The following is a 23,011-nucleotide window of genomic DNA, read 5'->3' on the forward strand; positions in this document are numbered from 1 at the left end:
AAGAAGTGGTATATATACACAATGGAATACTATGCAGCCATCAAAAGAAATGAAATCTTGCCATTTGTGACGACGTGGATGGAACTAGAGGGTATCATGCTTAGCGAAATAAGTCAAGCGGAGAAAGACAACTATCATATGATCTCCCTGATATGAGGAAGTGGAGATGCAACATGGGCAATTAAGGGTGTAGGAGAAGAATAAATGAAACAAGATGGGATTGGGGGGGAGAGAAACTATAAGTGACTCTTAATCTCACAAAACAAACTGAGGTTTGCTGGGGGGAGGAGAGTTGGGAGAAGGGGTGGGGTTATTGACATTGGGGAGGGTATGTGCTATGGTGAGTACTGTGAAGTGTGTAAACCTGGCAATTCACAGACCTGTATCCTGGGGGATAAAAATACATTATATGTTAATAAAATAAAAAAATTTTAAAATATCTAATGGACACTGTTACTTGTGCAATACATGTATTTAACTTCACTGTCACTTAAATGCACAGAACAGTCTCTAGCTGAAAGAACAATTCTAGACAAGACCTAAGCTGGTGTTTTCTAAAGCAAGAGCTGCATGGTGGTGTAAAGAGAATGGACAGCACAACATATAAAAATCATGGTCAGCAGAGCAGAAGAAACAAGACAGAATGAGTGGCTGAAACCATTGCATGACTCCAAACTCCACTGAGTGTTTAAATAACAGATACCTAAACATATTCTTCCCTTAACCAATCATAGAAAATAAACATATTATGGAAAACACTTCCCTAGAGTTATCAAGCAACAAGAACTTTCTGGAACTTTCTAGTATTTATGTGGCATAGGAATCATTAAAGTGATTTTGGTAGAAGTTTGGATGCTAAATTACATCTAGGATGTTCCCTTCAGACTTTCTCTAGACTAACATGAAAGTTATTTGTGTGTTTGCAATGGAGGTGGGGAGCAGAGAATGAGAAAGAGAATATATGAAGATGTATACAGAGATAAATACATTAGGCATACACAGATATATTTTCTGTTAAAGCTCTACATACTCTCCTTTTCACATATATGTATGTTATGACAATATATTTTTATTGACAACCTTTCATGTCAATAAATATATACTTCCATAACATCAATTACCAATCAGATACACCCTATGCTATCATAGTTTTATCTATAACTATTTCTACTTAAATAGTGGAGAAATATGTAAATTATTTTGTATTTTCCTCATAACCCTGATTTGCCATGTGCTCTCTATTCTTAGTATTTTTATATATTTTCCAGATATATTTTATGTATATTTGTATATAACTCAAATGCTATATATTCATTCGTAAATATGTTTATTTAAAACCAGGTAACATTAGGGGGACCCGGGTGGCTCAGCATGCAACTCTTCGATTTTTTGGCTCAGGTCATGATCTCAGGGTTGTGAGCTTGAGCCCTGTGTCAGGCTCCAGACTCAGTGAGGAATCTGCTTCTGTTTCTCTTTCTCTCCCTCTCCCTCTGCCCTGCCCACCACTTGTGCTTCCTCTCTAAATCTTTTTTAAAAAATAAATAAAACTAAGTAACATTATATGTATGATTTTATGCATTTCTTATTTGTGTGTCTCAATCTGTGTATTTGCTTATCTTTAACTTCATTGTTGTAGAACAACTGTGGACATTTGCCATTGTTTTTCACCTTTGATTTGTTTGTTAATAAAACATCACTGTTTTACTTAGATTTGTTTTTATGTCAGATATATTATTTATATGCCATTAAATTATGTTTTGATAATTTATTTCATTTTCTTTTTTTTAAGGTTTTATTTATTTATTTGACAGATAGAGGTTACAAGTAGACAGAAAGGCAGGCAGAGAGGAAGGGAAACAGGCTCCCTGCTGAGCAAAGAGCCAGATCCCAGGACCCTGGGATCATGACCCAAGTTGTTTTTTTTTTGTTGTTGTTGTTGTTGTTTTTAACTGGTTTCTCAAATATGCAGATATATTCCTTCATTTATTTTGGTATCTCTGACTTCCACCTTAAACCTTTTACACATGCCTCTACCTGCCTTTTCTTTCTATGATATGGAGAGTTGGTAGTTAAAGCTTAGTTGAGGCAATACAGTGCCCTCCCTATAGCCCAGTGATGTAAACAAACCATTTCAATCACTAAATTAAAAACCACAGAATAGTTAATTACATTAACAAGGTTCAGTTCACATTCCTTAAGTGGGATTAATGAACCCAATATAACATCACTGCTGTAAGAAGACAAAGTTATGGAAAACGTCTAGCCCATGGCAGGGTTTTGTCAATTTTTACATTCTGCAACATCCCACTTCCTTTCTCTCCTGTTAAAGAAATTAATTTGGCATTCACTTAGTAGCATTACTGTCAGAGAGAGCAGTGATAAGTGTAAAAGGAAGAAAGGAAAGTAAATGCTCATTGTCATAATGTATGACTGATATCTGGCGGCATTTTTTGTATTATGACACATCACCAAGTGGAACTAGGGAATGCAGAGACAATTAAGTAACTACTTTGTTTTATTTCATGCACTATACTCTCCCCCTTTTTTTACTGTTTGATTTAACAGCAGGCACATAATTTTCTATGGAGCTGAAGAGGGCATAATTAATTCCATAATTTAATAAATATTTGTTGGTGCACTGTTGTGGAGGGGAATGCAAACTGGTGCATACACTGTGCAAAACAGTATGGAGTTTCCCCAGAAAGTTAAAAATGGAGCTACCTTATGATCCAGCAGTAGCACTACTGGGTATTTACCCAAAGAATATAAGACTACTAATTTAAAGGGATGCATGCACCCCTATGTTTACAGCAGCATTACTCACAATAACCAAATATGGAAGGACCCCCAAGTTTCCATTGATGGAATGGATAGAGAACATGTACTATATATACAAAATATTTTTTATCATAAAAATAATGAAATCTTGCCATTTGCAATGACATGGATAGAGCTAGGGAGTATAATGCTAAGCAAAATAAGTCATTCAGAGAAAGACAAATACCATATGAACTCACTCATATGTGGAATTTAAGACACAAAACAAAACAAATGAAGAGAAAAAATAAGAGAGAGAGAGAGAGAGAGAGAGAGAGAGGAAAATCAAGAAAAAGACTCTTAACTATGGAGAAGAAACTGATGATTACCAAAGGGGAGGTGGGGGGGAGATGCTTTAAATAGGCGATGGGGATTAAGGAGTACACTTGTGATGAGCACAGGAAGTGTTGAATCACCATATTGCACACCTAAAACTAATATAAGACTATATGATAACTAACTAGGATAACAATAGAAACTTAATAAATATTTATTGAAAGCTATAGTCCAAAGATGGGAAATTATAACTATCACACAGAGGTCAGGGGACTGCAGAATACTATTGTTTAATTTTACATGTCCTCCAGAGACTTTGGGTGCAAGAGTTGTGTAAGAATGCTAAAACCACCACAAAAATTCATATTTTATATCTTTCGAAATCCATATAAAGATTGACTTTCATCCCCATTCCATTTTAAAATGTCATACAAATGTGTATCATCGGTAAGACCTAAACCATATTCAGAATCCTGCTGGCCAAGAAATCTGAGAAATATAACTCATAGGCTTCCAATTTTTGCAACACATGGGAGTGCATAGAAAGAGGTAGAAAGGCTTCCCAGTGTTAGCTGACAATATCCAAAAGGTCCTCTGAGTTTTATTCCTCTAACACTTCTGATGATTTCTTAACGTACCAGATTTCCTGTATTAAATCTTTTCTGTTTAAAAAACCTAGTGCAGGGCACCTGGGTGGCTCAGTGGGTTAAACCTCTGCCTTCAGCTCAGGTCATGATCTCAGGTCCTGGAATTGAGCCCTGCGTCGGGCTCTCTGCTCAGCGGGGAGCCTGCTTCCTCCTCTCTCTCTGCCTGCCTCTCTGCCTACTTGTGATCTCTGTCTGTAAAATAAATAAATAAAAATATTATTTAAAAAACCTTATAAAATACCTAATGCAGTTTCTCTTTTGCTGACTAAGTCCTGAGTCATGTATACTCCCCAAAGATTTTGATTGAATATTTTTAATACAAGTGGATGGCGATTCATATTTTGAGAAGCAATATTTTTAAGGGCCCAATCAATGTTTTATTTAATATAAAACACATATGTAATGTATGTATACATATATTATGCATATCATATATAACTTGGAATACTATCTCATGAACATGAACCTTGAATAAATCAGATTCCCATCTCCTTCTCTTTTTAGCCTTGTCCTCCTCTTTTTCTTTAATGAAAAAGATGAAAATCATCATGGATTTTTAAGTCTAAAGTGGTAGTTTTGGGGCCCCACATAGTGGGTTCAAGGAAAGTGCTGATGGGGGTGAGGGCAGGACAGCCAGCAAGGACATGGATGGAACTAAAGGGTATTATGCTAAGCAAAATAAGTCAATCAGAGAAAGACAATTATCATATGATCTCTCTGATATGAGGAATTTGAGAGATAGGGTAGGGATCGTGGGGGGAAGGGAGGGGAAAAAATGAAACAAGATGGGACCCGGGAGGGAGAAAAACTATGAAAGACTCTTAATCTCAGGAAACAAACTGAGGTTTGCTGGGGAGTGGGGGAGGAGGGATAGGGTAGCTAGGTTATGGACATTGGGGAGGGTATGTGCTATGGTGAGTGCTGTGAATTGTGTAAGACTGATGATCACAGACCTGTACCCGAGAAGCAATGTTTTTGAGGGATTTCCTCCCCCTACGCACAATATTGGAAGAGATAAAATTGCATTCCCTCTCTAGGCTTTCCTTGTCCTATTGGCTATTTCAGTGGAATATTTCTTGTGTGTAATCTATCCAGTAGATCTATCATTGCTTTGATGAGTAAACATTGCACTAACTTCCAGAAAGACAGGATAGAAAATTAGAGAAACCATTCAGTACCTCAGATAATTGTGGGTAAATTACTGAACCACAAAACAGCAAAGACATGTTCCTGAGAGCCCAGTATTCCAAGTCTTCAGATTTGCTAATCTGAAATGCACAGTCAATACTGCCAAATTTTCAAATGCTTTTAGGAAACTTTTTCTTGGCATGAAATGACCCTTTCAAACATTGACAAGGAAGTAATAAACAACTTTACAGTTAAATAAAACATTTCTGTGGGACAGACCTAGGGATTTAGGGACATAGCCTTAGGAACCACTGGTTCAAGACCTTGACTCTAGGACTCTACTGTGCTGGAGCACAAGTATTCAAAAATAAAACAAACTGTCTCTTGTATCAGAATGTTCCCAGGCTATGGAGAAAAAAGGAGCACAATACAAATATGCACAGGATATAGGGGCAGCACAGAGGAGGGTGGAATTAAGTCTAAGTGACAGAACAGGTTACTGGAGGAATGTATTATCTGGGTTTCAAGGAGTGTATAAGGGCTCATGAGACATGTGCTTAATGTGGGGAAAGTGCATTTCAGGAAGAAGGAACAATATATACAACATTGCATAATGAAATGACAGTATTCATATGAATCTGTAATTAATATTGCAGAATCATAAAGTAAGAGTGGTGAGGTGGGAGCCATGAAGGAATTGAAATCAGAGGAAAGGAGACCAGTAAGACAGAAGCCATAGTTCTGACAAGATATGGTGACTTGAAATAGGATAATGGAAATAAGACTGGAAGGGAGAATACCCAAGAGAAACTTTTGCACACAAGCACCAGGACACATATCCATCAATAGGGAAATGAATGGGATATTATACAGCATTAAAAGTGAATGAGCTACAGCCTACATAAGTGAATCTTAGAAACAAAATGTTTAGCAAAAGAAAAACGTCCCAAAATGCTACTTAGAAAAAGATACAAAATGTTCTGAATTTGAAAAGTAAAAAACATTGTTTAGGCATATATGTATGTAATAAAAATATACGTAACAAGAGCATGGAAATAGTAAATGTAAATCAAGATACTGGTTTCTTTAGAATGGCAGTTGGCGGAAAATGTTGAGAAGTTTTAAATTATCAGTAATATTCCAGCTTTTTGGTTGGGTGCCAGATTCACAGGTTTTTACCATAATTTAAAAGGGCAGGTGGATCGATAATAGTCATTTACGGCCCCAAGACGAAAATGTCATGACCAAATATTCTGTTTATTTCTGTTCTCTGTACTGAGGGCTGCAAGAAAGACATATTTTGGAGGTGAAATCGGTTGGTTTCCAGACGTTTTTTAAACCTTAAATTGGTTTTAGATCAGCTCCTCCAAAGGAAGAGGCCTCACTGTGTGAGGCCCACGTGCTTTTACATCCCGCGCTTTTTGCCCTTTGCCCTTGGCCATCATCGCTTCCCCTCCACGGGTGACGCCAGGCGGTGGGGAAGCGGGAGGGGCAGCCCGCGGGTCTAAAGAGTTCCTATTGGTGGGGAGAAGGAGCGAGAACGAGGCTCGAGCTGAAGCGTGGAAAAGAGGGGTGAAGGGGGAGGGGCTAAACGGAAGGCGGGGCTAAAAGAGCTTAACGGGAGTGAGGCGCAAGTGCAATTGTCCGCGCGTCGCTGCGATGGCGGCGGCGCCGAGCACAGTCACGCCGCTGGCGGCAGAGTCTTCCCCTCAGGAAGCTACCGTCTCTGCCGCCTCCTCCTCCTCCTCCACCGCCTGCGCGGCGGCGGCGGTGGCGGCGGCAGTGATTGTGCCTGCCTCCTCCGCCACCTCCACCTCTGCCAGCCCGCCTGCCGGTGGCTGTGGCGACGGCGGCGGCGGCTTTGGCGGCTCCACTATGGCGGCGGCGGGGAGGGGGGGCAGTAGTTTTAAAGTAGACACCCGCCCTTGCCTCAGAGAAGGTGAGTTCCCGTCCTGGGCTGTGGGAGCGGCCCCATCTCCTTCGCTGCCTCTCTTCAGCCTGTCCGAGATCGGACTGGGCGCGGTTAGCCATCGCCCCACCCCCCACCTGCTGTGGCGCAGTAAAGGCCAAGCTCGCCCCGCCCCGCCCTGCCGTAGTAGCCCCGAGTGTGCAAGACGGACCGAAGCAGAGAGGGGCTTCCCTACTTCGCCCCCACAAAGGATGAAGGGGATCCCCAGGAAAAGGAGCTGCAGGTATTCACAAGGCAGGAGTTTGAAGGGAAGAGAAATACCACATAGTTTTTCTCCCAGCGAGGGTGCCTCAGTATGGTCTACGAAGCTGAGGTGCGATTTGGTTAAAAAAAAAAAAGAGAGAGAGAGAGAGAGAGAGGAGGCAAGGTAGAAGTGCTGTGGAACTGGACGGTCAGGAAAAGGGAAGGAGGACTGATGGAGAAAGGGGGCAGAGATTTTTTTTAAAAGGCCGAAGAAATAAGTAAGAGGGAGGAAACCCCATTTGGTGAAATTCGTCCTGCAGTGTAGAAACTTGGAGTAGGGTATTTAAAGAGAAAGGAGGTTAGCAATCTGAGAAGGTTAGAGTGTATACTTGAGCTTTAAAGTAGGAGCTATTAGATTTTAGGATCATAGGGTCTGGTGGAGGGCGTTGTACTAAGAAAAGAATAAAGGAGTAGTGTGGTAAAAGCACAGGTTTCAGAAATCACTTTGGAGAGTTTTCTTTGGCTATTTGAGAGTGACCTTGTAGAGCAAGGTTTAGGGGCCCATCTCTGAGATGATTTTGATTTTAATAAGTGCTGTTGTACGTACCAACACATACTACTCCTAACATAAAAAGATATTTCTTGGCGATTTCAGTAATAAGTGGTTTCTAGTTAACACAAAATACTATATATAAGTAAACAGACTACTAATAGCAAACTGTAAATTTTGCCATTGAAATGTGTTTTAAAACAGTGCTTGAAAATGCTTCTTAGATTATTGAGACTGATTCCACTACAGAATAGCTCAGTAAAGCATTTAGCCATCATCAATTTCGTAATTAATTTCCAGTATTTGTGTGTTACCTTATGTTGCTAACTGGCCTCCAAAGTGAAAGATGTGGACAACAAAATGAAGTAGAATAATTTAAGTTCCTTTTTCTTTGGAGGACACCCCATTAAAATTACCCCATAAAAATTATTTTCTTTTCACATTTTTAAATGGTACATCTCTGTGCTATTTCATAACCTTTCACACCTTTCACTTTGGAGGAATGGCAAAGCAGTAAAAAAAAATCCTTTATAATATTGGTCACAGGCACATTACATAAATGCCACTTACTTAATATGGAAGTCAGAAATACACTGTGATAATGGTGATGTCTTTTTATTTATTAACTCTCTTATTGAAGGCAACTGTTGAAAGACTGTAGTGTCTTTAGTCAGCCTGGATTTGTACAGTTGTTTCAGGATCAAAATATGAAATCTGGATTTTTTTTGTTTTTATACCAAACTATGTATAACTAGAAAGAAGGAAAGAACAATTATTAGAGGTGGTTGAGATCACAATTCAATCTGGCTGTCATGGCCTTTCCACAGTATCTCCAGTATTCCAGTATCTCATGGATATCTCACGGAGCTAATGGCTTTTTGCCTGCCTTTGTGACTGGCTTGATTATAGTATCTTTGTATTTATGTAGGTATTGATGGCTTTAAGAGATAGAAATTCATAAAGTAGCAGCAATACCCTGTAAATACTATTACTAGCTGGCAAAATGAAGAGAGCTCTAGCATAGGTATCTGGTGCAGTGAACTTAGATTCTGTTGTTCATATACTAGATTTTGTGACCCTGAACAGATCACAAACTTCCTGAATTTGGGTTTTGAAATTTCGGGAATAGAGGTTTTAGACCAGCCAGACTCCAAGGTTGATTTCAGATCTGAAAATATGAACCATGATTTTGCAGTTCTGCATTGATACTCTCGATGGCATTTCCATGGCTGTGCAGTAGGACAGTAATTCATAAGCCCTGAGAAACTTTTGCCATAGTTCCCATTTGACATTCAGTGAGTAATGAAATCGTGTTGTTAATGTTGAGACCATTTACTAGGATGTGAAAAACCAAATATAATTGCTACCTAAAAGTTATCTCTTACCATTTCATTTTAGGTAAATGTCCTTCATTAATGTTTCACTCCAAACCAAAATTCTTACCTTTCCACTTAACAAAAGATAAATATGTGATATAGTACACTATTGAAGACATTGTTAGGTCTCAAAAATATTTTTGTTTAGGTATTTATAGAGACTATAAATGGTTGCCAGTAGTACACTAATACGTAAAGGAGAAGAAAGAAAAATGTTGCTTAATGGTGTATCTTTTGCTTGTTTGTTTTTTGAGCCTTCGTTAGGAAATTGGTCTAAACAGTGACAAAGAATTGTCAGGATTCCAGTTATTATAGGTCCACTCCAGATAGAACCATTAAAAGTGGTTTGATCAGGAGTTTGCTAGACTATTTTCAACTATAGCCAACATCTTTCTTGGGGTTGATAATAAGCAAATGTTAGTGGAGATTAGAAATTGCCAAGCAGAAGAGATGAAAAGCTTTCAATGTTACAAATGGGAAATTGGGTAGTAAAAACAAAACAAAAGAAATGCCAAGTAAATGGGCATATGACAAAACACATACCTACCCAAAATTCGTGGTAAGAGGAGTCATGAGATTTTATAGGACACTTCATTTTTCTTTTTTTTTTAAGATTTTATTTATTTATTTGACAGATCACAAGTAGGCAGTGAAGCAGGCAGAGAGAGAGAGAGAGGGAAGCAGGCTCCCTGCTGAGCAGAGAGCCCGATGCGGGGCTCGATCCCAGGACCCTGAGATCATGACCTGAGCGGAAGGCATCGGCTTAACCCACTGAGCCACCCAGGCACCCCAGGACACTTCATTTTTCATTCAATTTCATTCAATTTTGAAAGTGTTAAAAAACATTTTCAAAAATGTTTAATGGCTCAAAAATGAACTTTCACCCATTGTTGATGTCCCAATGTAATCATAGTAAAAATCAAAATGAAAACAAATCCCTTTTATTTACCTCTTCCTTTTAAGAAAAATAATTTTTTAAGTGGGTTGTGTTCTAGATTGGAGGACATGCTGGCTTTTTATTTAGTTAATAATCCGTTTGCATAGCAATTACCCAACGATTACCTTTGTCTCCATATTATTCAGTAAAATTTCAAGTGCACCATAAGAAAACCTAGTTAATGGCCTTTCCTTCATTTATTCAGGAATCATTTATTTAACACTGTATGTGTGTGTGTGCCAGGCACTACGCTAAGTGATGAGGATATAGGTGGATTAGACATGGCTATATTAAAGAGCTCAATAGTAGTGCTTGATAGTAAAATTATAAAATGAATAATTAAATAACTGGGAAAAATACAGTTTTAAATAACACTTGTCAAACTCTTAAACTATCAAGACTGCCCCATTGTTTATTATAAATCTGTATTCTGCCCGTGGTGTCTTACATACTACAGGCACACTAAAACACATTATATTATAAATGTAGTATCTAGAAAGGAATAATTAGCAAACTGTTAGAATTAATTTTTAATTCTTTACATTTGGCAGGGTGGGGCTGTCTGGAGTGAGGTTAATGACCACTTATTCGTTTTTGACCCCCTGTCCTTAATTAGGTGTCAATATATGATAATACTAAGTGTGTCCCCTCCTGTATTCATCACATATCTGTTAGGGTATGAACTTTGATTCTTTTCCACCTGAAACTAGTCTTGGAGATCCATTCACATCTATTAACCTGTTGGAATGAATGGCATGGTACTTTTCTGACACCAAGTAGTTGTCATAGGATCAAGTAAATATACACAGGACTTGAATTCATTTTATAACTTTACAAACAGGCAGGATTCCAGAGCTAATGAGCCACAGAGTGCTTTTAATTTGAAGGTCAGGGACTTAGTTTAAATAAAGACAGAGTTAATACTGAACATGTAACTAGTACTCCCAGGTATTTCTTTAATTACGTTGTATTTTGTAATTCTTTTTTATAAGATTTTTTATTTTTTATTTATTTATTTGACAGACAGGGATCACAAGTAGGCAGAGAGGCAGGCAGAGAGAGAGGAAAGCAGGCTCTCCGCTCAGCAGAGAGCCCGATGCGGGACTCGATCCCAGGACCCTGGGATCATGACCTGAGCCGAAAGCAGCAGCTTAACCCACTGAGCCACCCAGGCGCCCCTGTATTTTGTAATTCTTAATATGCTATAGGAAAGCCTTCATTATGTTTTTATTGTAACAATCTATGTAAAATAGCTAAACTTGACAAATTTATGGGTCAAGTACTAATCTTATAAACTGAGAAAGTAAGGATACTAGATAACATTATAACTGAGTGTTCATAATGCTCCCAGGTACAAATCTGCATTTCTGGCACAAATAATCTTTCTGAAGACTCCTTAAGTGGGTTGTGACATTTAGGGGGGGAAAGAGTTAAAACACCTTGGCAAAGTTAACATGTTCCATTTTCCACTTTAACTTAGTGTTGAGCCCTGTTTATCTTTCCTATATATGATGGTATTAAAAAATTGTAAAGGTCAAATCAGCTATTAAAAAATCGTTTTAAGACAAAATGTTTGAGGGAGGCTATCTCAAAAGGTGTAATCATGGGGAAAAAGCACATAAGCTCTTTGCAGAATTAAAATGATGACTTCTCTGGTTCATTAATACCTGACTACATCTGAGACTAATAGTAAAATTTATATTTATATGATTGCAGACAACTCTTCTGAGCTTTGCTCCATTCTTGTCACTTTATTAAAATAGGATGCAAAGACATTTTTTACAATGCTGGTTATTTTGCAAGATCAGTTGGACTGTGAAATTCCCACTTCAACAAAGCATTAAAGCAGTTAATAGCTAGTTATTGCCAAACACATCTGATGGGTTGTCTTGAGGAAGAAATTTAGTGTTTTGTACAACTAAATCTAATTGTCATGCAACAAATGCAAGTAAGATTCCTTTTTTAATTGTAACCATTTATATATAGAATCATCTAATTTGAATAAGCTTAAACTTACCAAGATAACCAAAGAACATTTCATTGGAGTGAACAGAGAAAGTTCTTATACTTAAAACTGAAGGATGTTACAGTCTTCCTTTCCTCGGAGATTGTGTATGGATTTTTTGTTTGGTTGGTTGGTTGGTTGGTTTTTGTTTTGTTTTGTTTTGTTTGTTTTTGAGAGAGAGAGAGAGCCTGCAGCCATGGTGTCTGGCACGTGGTGGGGGCTGTTGGTGTAAAAGGGAGAGGGAATCTTAAGGATGCTCCCTGCCCAGTGTAGAGCCCAACATAGGGTTCAATCTCAGGACTGTCAGATCATGATCTGAGCCAAAATCAAGAGTCAGACACTTAACTGACTGAGCCACACAGGCACCCCAGATCCTGTATGGTTTTTAATTTCATTAGTGAGAGTGGACCAAATTGTAGGCATAGATTCATTATTTTTTTTCTGACTCATGGCCATAAATATTTTTCTTTTATCACAAAAATCTATTACATCCTAAATTATCTGGTGTTGTCTAATAGTATTATAAGAAAGTTTCAAATAGGATAATTTGGATTTCACACTTAATTGCATTTTTGGATACAGAAGTTAAGGGTATTTTACTTTAGCATAATAATGCAATTATTCGGAGTAGATACAATCCAACAAAGTTCTCTAAAAATGAGTTTCTGGAAGTGAATCCTCTTTGCTTTTTGTATCATCAAAGGCAGATAAACAAGCTGAATTGAATACTTTTGTATCAACATAAGAGATTCTAATCCACAGGATGTTAATTATTTGTACTTATATCTGTATTTCACTTACTTAAGAACATCCCTCAGCTGTTACTAATGCCTCTCCTCAGACTTCTGGAACTTTTTCATAGTCCAAATCCACCTGAGTCTGGAATCATGTAATTTAACTTCCCCAATCTTTTGTTTCCTATGACCTCTTTGGGCTTTTTAGCTTCCTTACTTTGAAATGAGAACAGTAGACTAAATCAGTTATAAACTAGAACCAATTTTGCTGCACAAAGGGACATGTGTCAATGTCTGGAGATAATTTGTTTGTCACAGCTGGGGAGTGCTACCAACTTCTACTTGGTAGAGGCTGGGGATGGATGCTGTTAAATGTCTTACCATGCATAGAATAGCCCCTCACAACAATGAATTATGTGGTCCTAAGTGACAATAGTGCTAAGATTCAGAAACGTTGGACTAGATGATCTCTAAAATTACTCTGATCTGAAATAAAGTTATTATAAAGATGTTCTTCATTTATTTCACAGAGAGAGAAAGCGAGCGAGAGCAGGAACACAAGCAGGGGGAGTGGGAGAGTGAAAGCAGGCTTCCGGCCAAGCAGGGAGCCAGATGTGGGGCTGGATCCCAAACCCTGAGATCAGGACCTGACCCAAGGGCAGACACTTAAGGACTGAGCCACCCAGGCACCCCTGAAATTAAGTTATTATATATAATGTTAAGTAAAACTTTGAGCTACTGAATTAGTAAACAAGCATACTTTATCAAGTGATTATGTGTGTTAAACATTTTTTTTAATTTTGTTTCATTTAATAATCACCATGTCCTGGGAGAGACATTGTGTTTCTGTACTTTTTAGATTAAAAAAAAACTGGCTCAGAGTGGTTAAACAATTTGCTCAAGGATATATAGTTAGAAGTAGAGATAGGATTTGAAACTGTTTGACCAACTCAAAAGCTTATTTTTCTTCCTACTACCCACTGCTGTAGGTCATAGTTTTTTTGGCCTATTCCAAATTTTTACGAAAATTTTGCTTTCTCAAATCATGTAAACATTCCTGTAGGAAAGAAATAAGGAGACTAAACACTTGGGAGACCTGGGTAGCTCAGTCAGTTAAGTGCCTTCAGTTCAGGTCATGATCCCAGGATCCTCCAATTGAGTCCCACGTTGGGTTTCTTGCTCAGTGGAGAGCCTGCTTCTTCCTCTGCCTGCCACTCCCCCTGCTTGTGCTCTCCCTCTCTCTCTGAAAAGTAAGTAAAATTTTAAAAAAGACTAAACACTTTCATCAATAGAAAATTAGTTGATTCTTTCTCTCACCAAAGGCTAACACCATACAAAAATATAATCAAATTGTAGGATTGCCAGATACTTGAACTTTCTTATCAGATCCCATTTATGGTTTGTCACAAAACCACTCTATCATTTAAAATAACCCTTATGAAAATTAATTAATTAACTCTTATAATTGTTATTCAAGAGAGGATCACTTAGGTGATAACAGAAAAACAAAGGTTTATTACTTGCTCATGCATTTTCCTCTGAGTGATAGGTTGTCTGCAGGGTAGCTGCCTGCCCTTCATGCTGTGGTTGAGGGAGGAGAAGGTGCTTTTGTCTTTTATTTTAACTTTTTTCAGTATTTTATTACATTTCTTATTGTGGCCAGATATGCATAATGCAAAACTGCCATTTTAAGCATTTTTAAGTGTGCAACTCAGTGGCATTAAATACATCCCTGTTGTTAGGCAACCTTCACCACTATTCATCTCCAGAAATTTTTCATTGTCCCAAACTGGAACTCTGTACCGGCAGGTCAGAGTTTTGCTATATGACCATATTTCTCCAACCTAAAGAATTTTCTGGTGTATCTAATTTCTGGAAAATAAAATATTTAAAAGATATTCTTAGTATGTTAACAGTTGACAACCTGAGGAACTGTACTGTTTATTGTGACTACAGTGGACAGCATTGCAAAGCTGTTTTACTCTCTTAATATTCTGAATTTAAATAGGAGAATACATTAAACATTGGTTTTATTTCATCTGTTCCATATCCTTTAAGCTGTAACTCCATTATCACCCTTAGGTCTCTTTCCATTTTGAACCTAGTTTTTGATAGTGCTTTCCTATTTTCTGTTGCCTTTTTTTTTTAATGGTAAAATGTAAAGAAGTGCTATCATCATGAGAAACTCCTATGTTTCAAAGACCGTATATCCCAGTCTTCATTTGAGAGTGCACCATTATATCACTAAGATCTTGCGATCAAGCTACACTAAGATGGACTTTGATTCTGAGTATAAAATCTTTCTCCCCTATCCATATCTGTTTTCCAATTTTTTTTCTTTTCCAGATTTATGAGGGCATATAAAATTCATATATGTCAGAGAATGAAGAACAGTTGAGAAGTACTATTCTAGGAATATTAAAGCAACATTGGAAGATATTTATCTTCCCATGTTCAAAGAACTTTACTTGCTGCAGATGAGGAATGAAGTCACACTTCACAGCACTTATTGTTTTGTCATTTGATATTCTAAAGTGTAATCTACTTACATTTTAACCCTAGCTCTCCTAACTTCTAACTAAATTAGATTGGAAGATACAAGACCCTCTGCCATGAATTTGTTGTATTCATTGTCAGAAAAGAAAACTGATCCACTTATTCCTAAATTATAACCAAAATAATACCCTAATTTGCTAAAAAAAATGTATTAACACTAACTGTAATGACCAAAACATTATATTTAGTAATAGAAGTGCTGTGTATGCTTTTGCAAAAACATGCCTTGGAGAGAATCAATTTTAGGGTTGGGGCATAGATAAGAAAATGCAGATAATAGAGGAATAGGGGAAGAAATATTGGAACCTTTTGAATTTTTAGGCCCTAAAGTCTGTACAACTATCACTGCTTAAAATTTCAAACCATCTTTTGTGTTTCCTGATAGACTTATTATTTGGAAGGAGCTAAGATATTTGGATCCTTCTATAAGTGCCCCACCAAAATTTTGCTTCTCTTTGTATTTCTATCTAAAATACAACATTTTCTTATTGAGAACTATCAAACTGTATATGGTCAAGTACAAAGAAACTTTACAAATGGGTATCTGGAAGATTGTGTTATGTTCTTAGTCATATAGCTAGTTAATAGGGTAAAGGCTAATGCAGGCTCTCATTCTAGTGCCTTTTACAACTCTTACTGCTTTGGGAATTAAGAATCTCTATAAGCCATATTTAACAACCAACCAACAAAACTACATTTGTTTCAAATTCTGACCAGTATATAAAGAGAAAAGATGTAAAGAGAGTGTAAAGAATAAAAGGAAAAAGAGGAAGAAACAAATTGTCAAGTTTCTTCAGCTATTCGTTCCTACCAGAATCAGTTCCAAAGCCCCGGTGAGAACACTTAATTTGTGAGAACACTTACTTTGTGAGAACACTTATTTTAGTTCATGGCATATACTGAGTCCACAACAAACATTAGCTTCTGTTCCAGCCATCTTCCTCACAGCCAACATCATTTATTCACATGATCCCTCACTTAACATCTATTCCCTGAATTTGGCCTGTCCTCTAGGTCTTCCCCCTGAGACAGGCTGGGAATATCACCAATTTCCTCTCCCACTTTCAGAATTGGCTATATAGGTCATTTTTTTCTGGGAGTCTAAAAATCATGTCTAAAATGGTGGGGATGGGGGTATAGCGGGGTCTAAAGGAACATTTTTTAGCATCTCTTGTGAATTGGACATGTATTTCTTATATATGCCAAACCTAGAGAAGAAGTTTCTCATTCAAGACTTTGGCTTTTATTTTTATTTAATTTAATTTTTTTTCAGTGTTCCAAGATTCATTAAGAACTAGCTCTCAGGGAGGCACCTGGGTGACTCAGTGGTTAATATGCCTCTGCCTTCAGCTCAGGTCATGATCTCAGGGTCCTGGGATCAGGCTCTCTGCTCAATGGGGAGTCTGCTTCCCCCGCTCTCTTTCTGCCTGTCCCTCTGCCTACTTGTGATCTCTCTCTCTGTCAAATAAGTAAATAAAATCTTTATTAAAAAAGCAGCTACCTTTCAGAGAAATCCTGGGCAGAATTATGCACTTACTAACTATGTAACTTTGGAGAAATTGCTTGACATTCCCAATCTTAAGGTATAATCTTAGAAAGTAGCAATCATTACATCCATGTCAAATTTAGGGGAAATGCAGTTTGAAGAAAATTTGGCAGTGTGGGATGCCCTCTGAAAAAAACAATACCTTATCATGTATGATTGTTCTCAGCAAAAAGCCAGCTTCTACAAGCCTCCTGTCTACAAATTCAGGATCTAAAAAGATCTTGAAAGGCCAGAATTATTGGTAGAATCTAACAAAGGAGAACTTAAATGAGACAAATATAAGTGTATTGGGTCTTCTAGGGAGCCATAAAAATTTCTTTCCATATAACTATGTCCTGGAGTGCAGACTTTAACTAGCTCAAGGTGAAAGAGAAGGTTGTATTTTAGTCAAAAGTTAACCGAGCATGAGCCAATAGTATGATACGCCCACCAAAAAAAATGACGAATTTGGCTATATTAATAGAAGAGAAATATTCAAAACAAAGGTGAATACACTTAACACTAAGGAACTGTACACTTAAAAATGGTTAAGGTAGTAAATTTTATATTATGCATTCTCATTATAATAAAAAATGAGGTGATGATCTCATTTTACTAGTTTGTAGTTATTGTGACCCCATTAAGGGTGATTGTGTTTAAGTTACACTTTATGAATGGCTGGGATTTAGGAAAACTAGTAAGAGGACTAGAAATCGTGCTACATGACAGAACTGGGGTCAAGTCACAAAAAGCTAAGGTGGGCGGGAATAAAGATGTAATGATTCTCTTAAAATATTTGAGGATTGCAATTTTAGGAGAGGGATTATACTTAAAATGATTTTAAGGAATAGAACTAGGACCAGTGGAAGCTCTGAGACAGTATGAGGCAGTGATGCATGAGCATCACCAGGGAACTTGTTTAAAAAAAAAAAAAAACTGTGTGTTCTTGGTCCCCCACTCCAGAACTACGAATAAGAAGTTCTGGGAATGGGACCCAGTAATCATTTAATCTTTTAACAAGTTTCCAGGTGATTCTGATGAACGCTAAAGTTTGAGACCTGCCCCCCTCCAGGAAAACAGATTTTTCAGTTCAAGAGATTCAGCAACAAATCACCTGGAAAGCTTTAAGAAACGGGGTGCGGGGGGGGGAAGGCCAAGAAACTATGATGGGGAACCACTCTCAGAGATTCTGTTTAATTGGTCTTAATGGAGTCTGGGTATTGGTATGTTTTAAAAAAATAACCTGGAGACTTCAATGTGCAGCCAGGGTTGGAACTACCTTTGTGAAAAGTTGAACTGGCATCACTAGGTAGGCTGTTTAAGAGATTACCTGGGGGACCGTATTTAACAACACAAATTCTTGGGCTTCAACTCCAGAGATTTATATAGATTTGAGGTCGTGCCAAGGAATACTTTTTTTCTTTCCTTTTTATTCTTTTTTTTTTCAAAAATCATTTCAGGTTAGACTAAAGCACAGTTAGCTTGATAAGTATCATAGATGACAAAACCTGTATATCAATCAGCTTAGTCACCAAATAGATACTGGACAGCCGTTATTTGTAAGGATCTGAGCCTGTCCTGTAGGGCAGTGATTCCCAGCATGGTTGATTATCAGAATCACTTGTGGTTGGACTGAACCACCCACAGAGATTTTTAGTTCAGCATGTATGATTTTGGAAAAACTACATGTGAATTCGATGTGATACCCTGATTGAGAATAATTTTCATGAAGATTTGTACCTGAAAATTTGAATGTAGATTTAATCATATTTGAATTGATTAGGAAAGCATGCTATTTAAAGAAAATTAGGGTCAGTCCTCCTAAGTACATTTTAATCTGCATCATCACTCCAGTATCTTCTTGTTAAAATACAGATTTTTGTATATTTTAGTTTTTGATTCACTGAAGTCAGAACATCGGCACATTCTTTATATTACAGTCACAAAGAACACCCACTGACAATTGTAGGTGAATTTATTTGATTTAAGGTCAAAGTTCTGCTTCTTGCATCAGGAACATTTTGTAAGCTTAAATGTGATAGCTCTAAAAGCTTATCATATTCATAGCAAGTTCTAAGCTCAGGATTTAATGCCCCTTGGTTTTGATAGTTACGTCTCTTATGTCCATGTCTTCCTTTCTGTGCCTGCTGCCCCTCCTCTGGTTCAAGCCTCAATGACCTCTTGCCTGCAACTGATTCCTAACTTCTATCCACATTTTGAGCTGCTTCTTTTCCCTTTTTGAATGCAAAATTCAATCCAAATGCCCTAGTGAAGACAACTATAATTTGGCCTCATTCCAACCTTCCAATTATTGTCCTTCATATACTTGCCTCTCCCCAAATCTGTTTATTCCACTTTTTTATCTGAATTTTACACATCTTTTAAATCTTAGTTCAAAACTCGTTCTCTAGAAAACTTTTCTCAAACTCCTCAGCAGGAACACACTGTATCTTTGGTCCTTTATCACATATGACATTTGATCTTGGGATCATAGTTTTTTCTATATGCTAACTATACACTTACTAAATTTACTAAATTGTAAATTCCTTGAGATTAGGAATTCGTCATTTCTAAAATGTGGGATAGCTATGTAAAAATGGGGAAAGTAGAGATAAAACAAAGTTTAGGTTTAACTTCACCAAATAACACAACGTGCCAAGTAATTTTGATTGTACTGAATCCCTATTTTCTAATCTTCAGAGTATGTGAAATGCCACTTATTTTGCAGATTTGCTTTAAGGACTAAAGGGATAGGCTGTTGTTTTGTTTGACACATAGAAGGCCTTCAATAGATGCTCATTCTTTTTTAATCTCTTTCCAAAATGTCTACCATAGTACCTTGAGACTAACGTCATATCATAAAGGTAAATGATCATGAAACTAAATGATGTCTAAAGGCACTGATAGCCTGAACTAGAGTAGTGTTATGGGAAGTGAAAAGGAAGAGATGAATATGAAATGACATTATAAGCTAGAATGGGCATGAAATAGTGATTTGCTGGGGACAAGAAGGGATGAGATTTTGAGCCTGAAAGATTGTGCCATTTAATAAAGAAAAACATACCAAGTACTTGATTGAGGAAATGAGTCAAAGGCATTAAGTCTAGGCAATGCCATTCTAAAGAAAAAGTTATAGGCGTGCCATAACTTCATGGGCTTCATGGAAATGATGTGGGGTACCAGTGATGAAAGGCTGGGTTAAAATATTTGGCCTTGATATTTCCCAACTTGAGTTGGGAAACACTGAGTTTCAAACATTGAGTATTTAACCTGGGGAAATCTGGAATTTTAAATATTGATATAAGAGAGAATGAATGTTATATTTTAGGAATTATTGAACCTCTAAACTAGTAGTTTCCTTTTGTCTCCTTAAAGAAACTGTCCTTTGATAATAAGTTATATTGCCAACAAATTATAATATTTACTAATTAAAGGTTTTAAAGGGAAATTCAAAATCTTACCAGTATGCTCCACTGCATATAATAGTTAATTCTGAAACAAGGGAAGTCCTAAAATATAGTGTAACCTCTTTACCTTGCTGATTTTAGAGTCAAAAGATAAATCATATATTCTAGAACAATCTAAAAAAGTAATTCATGGGCATCTGTGTGGCTCAGTGGGTTAAGCCTCTGCCTGTGGCTCAGGTCATGGTGGTCCTGGGATCAAGCCCCGTGTCTGGCTCTCTGCTCAGCAGGGAACCTGCTTCCCCCTCTCCCTCTGCCAGCCTTTCTGCCTACTTGTGATCTCTGTCTATCAAATAAATAAAATCTTTTTTTAAGATTTTATTTATTTGACAGAGAGAGATCACAAGTAGGCAGAAAGGCAAGGAGAGAGAGAGAGAGAGGAGGAAGCAGGCTCCCTGCCGAGCAGAGAGCCTGATGTGGGACTCGATCCCAGGACCCTGAGATCATGACCTGAACTGAAGGCAGAGGCTTAACCCACTGAGCCACCCAGGCACCCCTAAATAAAATCTTTTAAAAAAAGTAATTCGGAGGGGATTTTGTTGATACATTATAGGGATACACTTTTAAATGTTTGCCAAGGCATTTCTGACATGTTCCTAACTAAAGTTATTCTTTCTTTTTATTAAATTATAATTAACATACAGCATTATATTAGTTCAATTCTGTATGTTTTTCGGTGTTCATCAGGATAAGTGTACCCTTAATGCTTTTATCTATTTCGCCACTTCACCCACCCATCTCCTCTCTGGAAACCACCAGATTTTGATCTGTATTTAAGAATCTGCTTGTTGGGTTTGCCTCTTTTTTACTTTGTTCATTTGTTTTGTTTCTTAAATCCCATGTATGAGTAAAATGGTATGGTATTTGTCATTTTTCTGACTGATTTAAGTTAGCATTCTGCTCTCTAGATCCATCCATGTTGTAGCAAATGTCAAGATTTCATTTGGCTGAGTAATATTCCATTTGTATATATACATCGCATCTTCTTTATCTGCTCATCTATGGATAGATACTTGGATTGCTTCTACATCTTGGCTATTGTAAATAAGGCTGCAATAAACATAGGGGTGTGTATATCTTTTCAAATTAGTGTTTTTGTTTTTTGACGGTAAATACCCAGTAGTGGAATTACTAGGTCATATGATAATTCTATTTTTAATTTTTTTTAAGATTTTTTCTATTTTATTTTTCTTTCTTTTCAGTGTTCCAGCATTCATTGTTTATGCGCCACACCCAGTGCTCCATGCAATACGTGCCCTCCATAATACCCACCACCTGGCTCACTCAACCCCCCACCCTCCTCCCCTCCAAAACCCTCAGTTTGTTTTCCAGAGTCCACAGTCTCTCATGGTTTGTCACCCCCTCCAATTTCCCCCAAATCACTTCTCCACTCCATCTCCCAATGTCCTCCATGTTACTTTTAATTTTTGAGGAAGCTCCATACTGGTTTCCACGGTGGCTGCACCAATGTTGCATTCCCAACAGTGTATGAGGGTTCCTTTTTCTCTACATCTTTACCAACTCTTGTTAATTTTTGTGTTTTTCATTTTAGCCATTCTCACAGGTGTAAAGAGATACCTCATTGTGCTTTTAATTTGCATTGCCCTGATAATTAATGATGTTAATTATAGTTATTCTTATCTTGGACAAGCAATTTTTTAAGAAAGCCTCTTTAGTGCATATAGAGATACTGAAAATTAAGCTTAGTTGAAGATATCTGACATAACTTTTAAAATAAAAATCTTTACATGTGCCTGGGTGGCTTAGTCAGTTAAGTGGTTGGCTCTTGATTTTGGCACAGGTCATGATCTCAGGGTCCTGGGATTGAGCCCCTATATTGGGCTCTGCACTCAGTGGGGAGTCTGCTTGAGGATTCTTTCTCTCACCCTCTCCCTATGCCCCTCCCCCTGCTCATACAATCACTCCCTCTAAAATAAATCTTAAAATAAAATTAATATATTTAAAAGTTTTTAAATAGAAAGTTTTACATGTGTTTTGCAAAAATTAAAACAAGATAACTATAAAGAATAAAATATTTAAGTTTCTCCCTTTGTTCCTTTTCTAGCCCCATTTCCCAGAGTTAACCACTTTTAAATTTAATTTATATCTTTGCATATTTTTTCTATGTGGTGTATAATTAATTTTTGTTACTGTTGGGAACTAGATGTGTTATATTTTTTCTTCTACAATGGAAAATTTCCTTTGGTAATAAGTTATATTTGTAGTTAAGTTGTATTTATAATATAAGTTATATTTATAGTTATAGTTATATAAATATAGTTCTATTTATAGTTTGCCAACAAACTATAATATTTACTAGTTAAAGATTTTAAAGAGAAATTCAAAATCTTACCAGTATGCTTGGTTTATCAATTTAATGTATCTTTGGCATTTCTCTATGAATATGTGGTATCAACTTATTCATTTAAATAGCCAGATGGTGAGCAAAATTTTTATGTTTTGTGATTTATACCTTATAGATAAATAATAAGCTTTGGCAGAATACATTGCAGCTATTAAGAAACTTAGAACTGTAGACCTCAAGCATAAATGCAGAAAGTTTCAGTATGTGTTATTACTACAGTGAGAAACACTATAGCATAATTTCTAGATGTTCTTACATGACCCTTACTTTGAGGGGCTTATGTGAGACATGTTTTGCCAGATGGGTATGCAGTCTTTTTACAACAATGGAGGATGTCTGCCCACCATGACCAAAGTTTCTCTGTGGTTCCAACCACAAAGAAGATAACATTGGAGCCATAGCTGTCACATAGCCATAGTGACAGTCTTAATGCTTTATTAGGATTATCTCTTGTAAAACAAAAGTCCAAGGCTGGGTTT

General features: G+C 37.1%; 1 protein-coding gene across 1 annotated transcript in view; it reads left to right on the forward strand.

The window, feature by feature from the left end:
- Nucleotides 1-6,977: 6,977 nt before the first annotated feature.
- ZMAT1 (zinc finger matrin-type 1) overlaps nucleotides 6,978-23,011 on the forward strand; it is a 37,925-nt gene continuing 21,891 nt past the window's right edge. The window contains exon 1 of the mRNA XM_044235516.1: nucleotides 6,978-7,060. The gene's annotated coding sequence lies outside the window, so the exon portion shown is untranslated. The remainder of the gene's footprint in view (nucleotides 7,061-23,011) is intronic.

Source organism: Neovison vison, chromosome X (assembly GCF_020171115.1).
Source record: "Neovison vison isolate M4711 chromosome X, ASM_NN_V1, whole genome shotgun sequence".
In the NCBI taxonomy this organism is placed as follows: domain Eukaryota; kingdom Metazoa; phylum Chordata; class Mammalia; order Carnivora; family Mustelidae; genus Neogale; species Neogale vison.